Here is a 6,662-nt window from a genome sequence, read left to right as displayed (position 1 = left end):
GACTCAGTGGACAAGAGGGGGTGCAAGGCAGGTGCCGGGTGGAGTGGCTGCTGGTGCTAGTAATTCAGTGGGTGCGGGCATGAGTCAAGCTGACTCCAGACGAAGTCGGTTAGGTTGCCATTCACCTGTTTATCCTCTTTGTCCAGTCTGGAGGTGGGGGGCTCCCCTGTCACTGGAGAGAACACCGCAGGAATGCACCTTTCCCCAGTGTTTGGAGAAGGGGGCGATGGGAGGGAGAAGCTGGTGTATGCAAGTACCTTCCCAGGAGACTGGCCTGTTCCCTCCCTCAGGCTATCTGTGACACTCTCAAAATGGCTGCTCCCCAGGTTGGGGGAGAGCAGGTGGACTCCCCCATGGAGGCACTGCTTCTCCTTTTCAACTATCCAGTTGTATGGTTTGACCTACATATATTGTCTTTCCTATTTTCCTTTTCAGGGTGTAAGCCCCTCTCCCACTTCAGTGAATCTTCTCTGAGATCTGTGACTTTTACCCTAATCAGCCATGTTGGATCTCTAGGAACTAACATTTGATAAGTATTTCCTATGTTCTAGGAACCTTCTGAGGTGACTTACATATATTATCTCAGGTCTCTCATCAACCATTCAACAGAAGTAAAAACAAAAGCTCATTAAGTTTAAATGACTTTTCCAAGTATCCATGGATAATGAAAGACAAAAGTAGACCTAAAAAATGGAGAACTGGAAAAATCAACAATGTTTATTGCACTATAGAGTAAAATCCAAGGGCTGGGGATGTGGCTCAGCACCACCACATCTGCCTGGTAAGCATAAGGTCCTGAGTTCGATCCCAGGTGCTGGAAAAAAAATTATTTTTTGTACCAGGGAATGAACTCAGGACCTTGTGCTTGCGAAAAAATTTTTTTAACAAAATACAAACTTCTTAGCAAATTCAAGCAGATCCTTTTCTCTCCAGCTTGATTTCCAGCCACTAACCCCCTTGAGCTTTATATTCTGGCCACACAAAATGACTTAGAGTTCCCAGAAACTGCTTTATAACTCAGCATCTTTGCATGGGTGTCTTCCTCAACAGCCCTCCTTTATCTAGAAATCCTCTTCCTACTTTTCCTGCTGTACCATCCTTCTTACTTAGAGAGAATTTAATCACTGCCTCCTTTGTGCTACCTTAGACTTTCTGATGGTACATGATGGCTAAAGTAAGAGGTCCAGCTTTAGTAAATTAATGCTGCGCATTCCTTCATTCATCATCTATTAACTGATAGTGCACCAGGAATGGCTGGAGGGGGTGATAACTAGAAATACAATGATGAGCAAACTGACATAGTCCTTATCCTCATATAACTTACATTCTAGTGAGGAAGATAGACATTAAACAAATAATCATGCAATACTTAATTGTCACTGTGACAAATATTTTAAAGGAAAAGCAATATGGAGATATACAAAAAGAACAGAGTTCTCTCCCTGCTACCAAAAGAAAAAAAACATTTTAGTGGCACGATCAGGAAAGGTTTCACAAAGTGACATTTGGTAGGATTTCTGAAGAATGAGAGTTAGACAACAAGATGAGGAAGAATTGCTCAAAGAATTGTAGAGCAAACTGCATGTATAAAGATCATAAAGGGAAAAAAAAGTTCATAAGAAATTCTGAAAAAAAGGAAAGAAGGCAAATGTGATTGAAATGTTACAATGAGAGAATAAAATGTGATGAAATCAGAGAGTTGGGGACCAAATTATGCCATCTGCTGAAACAATATTGAGTTTTAAAATTTTATCCTCACAATAATGCCTTGAGAGACAATGAAGACTTTCAAACAGGGAAATAAAGAGAATTATAGAGAGCAGTCCCTATAGAGAATAGCTAGAGAAAAGGGTGGATACAAGAAAAACCACCTAAATAGCTATTTGTTTAGCCGTACTGTGTGTGTGTGTGTGTGTGTGCGTGTGTTTGTTCGTTCTATACTAGACTTTGAGGATACAGCCATGAAAAGTAAAAAAAAAGCTCTCCTGTCCTTATGGATCTTACACTGTAAAGGTCTAGACAATAAATCCCAACGGTGGTGACAGTGAGGATGAAAAGAAGTGAATTAGTTTGCTAGAAGTGCTGTAACAAAGTACATGGAGTGGGTGGTACAGAAAGGTATTTTCTTAATCCAGAAACCAGAAGTCTGAGATCATGATTGGTTTCTTCTGAGGCCTCTTTCCTTGGCTTTTAGATAGCCATCTTCTCTCTGTATCTTCACAAGGTCCTTCCTCTGTGTATATCTGTATCCTAAACTTCTCTTCTTGTACAGACACTAGGGGTATTTACTTCTTTAAAGAGCCTATCATCACCAAATGCAGTTACATTCTGAGTTAATGGGGGTTAGACTTCTAACATACAAACTAGAGGGAGGGCACAATTCAGCCATTAAAAGGAATGGATGAATTTTTAAAAATATATTTAGCCAAGTGTAGAGCCACGTGCCTGTAGGCCCAACTATTTAGGAGGCTGAGGTAAGTAGATCACTTGAGCCATAAGTTAAAGACTGTCTTAGTTGCTTCTCTTGTTACTGAGACAAAATATCCAACATCCACAAGTTAAGAGAGGAAAGGTTTGGGGCAACCCACTTTCCGGTCCCTCTTCCGTCTCTCTTAGACAGAAGCTATCTTTCTCTCAATAAATTCTTCTTAATCTTAAAAAAAAAAAAAAAGAGGGAGAGAGAGGGGAAAGGTTTATTTAGCTCACAGTTTATAGAGGTTTCAGTCCATAATTGTCTGGCTCCAAGGCAGGGTGGTATGGCAGAGGGGCATCACAGAGTAGAGACAGTTCACGGTGGGCAGAAGGTAGCAAAGCAAGCAAGGGGGCAAGACAAGCCTCTTTCTGTCCCTTATATTGTATCTGGGATACTGGGATTAGGGTGGTGCCAAACCAATCAGTGGACTGATTTAGTAATTACCCACCCTTAATCCTAGCACCCTTAATCCTAGCATTGCACCACGAATCAATCACACACTCTAGATTCAGCCACCTCTGAAAAAGCTCCACCTATGACAGCATGAGGCTTTTGGGGGACATCTAGACACAAGCCAAAACAGAGACCAACCATGGCAACAGAGAGACTTGGTCTCAAAAATATATATATTTTTAGCAGAGAAATTGAATAGTAATTGGTAATTAGGGATGAGATTACAAGATGAAGTCAGGGATGGGTCTCAGGTTTCTGGCATGTAAAATAGTGGAGGGTGGGGCTCTTTATTTATTTGATAAGATACATTGCAGGAAAGGCCACTAGGACCCACTTCCTCTTTTTCACCACATGTGTCCTTTAGGGGTCCTTAAACAATGTACAAAAATACACTGGTATGTCCCACAGCATACTAGGTTATTTATATAGGCTATACAAAGTATCCAGTATCTCTGGGGGGTTGGACCAAGCATTATCCATGCACATCTGAATTAGCAAGAGAATGTTCAAAAATGATTTTATCTTCCAGATTTCCCTCACTCATTTTCCAATCCTATGCACACTATTTCCTTTCCTTCCATTACTGTAACAGGAACCATTTGGGTGGAGTTGTGAAAGCAGAAGCCAAAATGCAGCAAGTAGAAGGATGAAGAAAGAATTAAGATGTGAGAAGAGGTTGACAGCATGGCTGAGCATGGTGGCACATGACTGTAATCCCAGCACTTGGGAAGCTGAGGCAGGAGAATTACTGTGAGTGCAAGGCCAGTATGAACTACATAATGAGACCCTGTCTCAAAAAAAAAGTTTGACAGCATGGATCAGGCTGGATGGACAGATAAAACCTACAAAGTGTTTGTTTATAGATGAGAAATAACTGCTTGTTTAAAATTGCATTGGAATGATCTAGAAGAGATGGATTGATAAGAAAGGAAATATATATTTTAATCCAAGGATAAGAAGAGGATGGTTTCAGAACACAATAGAAGGATGAGCCTCTAATAAGCAGAAGCCATCTTCTCCACTAGAATAAGAAAGAAGGGAGAGAAGATGGGACAAATGTAGAAAGATCTATAGATTTGGTGGCGGAAAATTGAAGGAGTTACATCTGATTGCATAAGGTCAGAGCGTAGTGGAAGATGCTAATCAGCTAGGTTGAAAGGACAAATAGTGGCTATGGTCAAAGATTAGATTTCTAAATTCAAGATTTTAGAGCTAGAGCAGCTGGAATGACAAGATAAGACTCCTTGAGTGGGGTGGCTGTGATTACTTTGGAGGTCATGGGTGTTGAGGAAGTCAAATGAGAAACCAAGATATTAGATAATGTTTCTGTTATGTTTTTTGTAGCAACTAATGGAACCTGAGCTTCAACTGGATTAAATATAAAGGAATGTTCTAGCTCCTTTTTCATGGTTATTTTGGGAAGAGCCAGCAGCCACATGGTGGCAGATCCAGTGCATAAGGAGGATGAGGACACACTGTGATGTTCTCGTAAGTCCACCTTTACCATAGTTTTAAAAATCACATTGCATAAAGACACTTTTGAAAGAGGATTTCCAGAACTGGTTCAAAAAGTGGCAAGAATGATGGAGTAAGTGTATTCAAAGTGAAGGGGGAATATTTTGAATGGAATTAATGGCAATGTGTCTTTTATTGTAATAAACTTTAAATGTAGACATTCACTGTATTTTTCTTTCTTTTTTTCTTTTTTTGGTACCAGGCATCAAACTCAGGATCTTGTGCTTGTGAGGCCAGCATGGTGCCACTGAGCTAAATCCCTGGCCCTATTCACTGTATTTTTCCTCTTCATTTTTTTTTTTTTTTTTTTTTTGTACCGGGAATTGAACTTGGGACCTTGCGCTTGCGAGGCAGGCACCAGAACCACTGAGCTAAATCCCTAGCCCTTCACTGTATTTTTCAATCACGATAATGTATACTAAAAAAAATCAGTTACCTAATATCAAAAAATTTCAAAGCTGTATTCATTGATAAATTAGGTCCTCTTTCGATGACATTGTAAGAAGACAGAGAAAACATCTAATTTGCAAAAGAATCTGTCATAACTCATTAGAGTCGTTTCCTTTCTCAATTTTGGGAAGTGTACCACAGACTTATTAATAGCCTCTCAGACTTTTTCATTTGCCTTAGAAGTACCTTGCATAACCCAAATTCCCAGGAAAATGCCAATAAAATCTTTGTCAACATAATGTGTTTTGATAAAATGCATTTATCATATTATGTGCTTTAAGTGTGTTTTTATAAAATACTTGGCTCCCATTCAATTTATCAGAAGGCCTTACCCATTGCCTAATAAGACCAGAATAGCTAAATCAGACATTCTTTCAGAAAGACTTCATTTTGGAGAGTTGAGTGTTTTAAGGTTAAATATATTAATATGTTACATATGACAGAATGCTCAGGTTTAGTTACAATTTGATGACTTTTGACAAATGTATATACCTGTGTAACTATCACGGTCAACATTTACACCACCATAGGAAGTTTCCTCCTGGCTTCTGTGTCGGTTTGGTCTTAACCCACCCTCAGTGCCAAGTAACCACCGATCTGCTTTCCCATACTATAGATAAGTTTCACCTGTTCTAAATTTCATATACATGTATTTTTTTGCTTGTCTTTTCACTCAGCGTATTTTAGAGATTCATCCATATTGGTGCATGTGTCAGTATTTTTCTTTTTTATTCTGAGTATTCCTTTGAGTATACCACAACGTATCCATTTATTTACTGACATTTAGGTTGATTCGTTTTGGGGGGTCATGAACATTCTTGTACTCTGTGTGTGTGTGTATCTATGTTTCATATACTATAGTTATAAAATTCTACAACTTCTAGGTTTATGTTTTAGCTTTATAAAATATTTCACAGGTTGGGATGTGGCTCAGTGTCTATACCATTCTACACCCTCACCAGCAAAATACAGTAGTTCCAGTTGCTCCACATCATCTCTCTCATTGTATGATCAGTTTAAAAAATAATAATTTTAGCAATTCTAGTAGTGGGAAATGGCATACGACTGTAGTTTTAATCTACATTTTTCTGATGCCTAATATTACACATTTTCATGAGTTTACTGGCCATTCATATAACTTCTTTAGGAAGTATTTGTTCAAATTATTCTTGCCCAGAGACAATGTCATAACTCTTTTCATTTTCCAATGCAAATAAACATGTACACATGAATTTCTATGAAAACTGTCTTTTAATTCTAAAATATTCTAATTCAAAAGATCCCCAAATGGAGAAAACTGTTCCATTTCTAATGCCACATTTTTTTCTCTTCACAGAATTATGCTTAGGACAGAATTATGTACAAAACTTTTAATCAAGGAAGCTTAATATTTCAGACCCTTTGGTGTCTCAGAGGTCTTTACATAATAAGATGAGGTACCATAAAATTCAGGGTGAGAGTATATCTATTTTCTGTAAAGTGGGTAAAAGCAAACAGTTACAAAGAAAGTGGGAATAAACTATTTTAATATTTCCCGAGACTTTTTATTGCGGTAAAATATACATAAAATTTACAGGGCCAGGTGTGGTGGTGCACATCTGTAATTCTAGTACTTGGGAAGCTGAGGCAGACAGGATTGTTCTAAGTTCAGGCTCACCCCATGCTACATAGTGAGCCCAAGGACAGGCAGAACTACATAGCAAGACCCTGTCTCAGAAAACAAAACAAAACAAAATTTACAATTTTAAGCATTTTAAAATGTGGTTTAGTG

The sequence above is a fragment of the Heterocephalus glaber genome, unplaced genomic scaffold, assembly GCF_053883595.1.
Source record: "Heterocephalus glaber isolate CG9 unplaced genomic scaffold, H.glaber_assembly_v1.0 deba00001451, whole genome shotgun sequence".
NCBI classification, from domain to species: domain Eukaryota; kingdom Metazoa; phylum Chordata; class Mammalia; order Rodentia; family Bathyergidae; genus Heterocephalus; species Heterocephalus glaber.
This window is presented reverse-complemented; position numbering follows the sequence as displayed.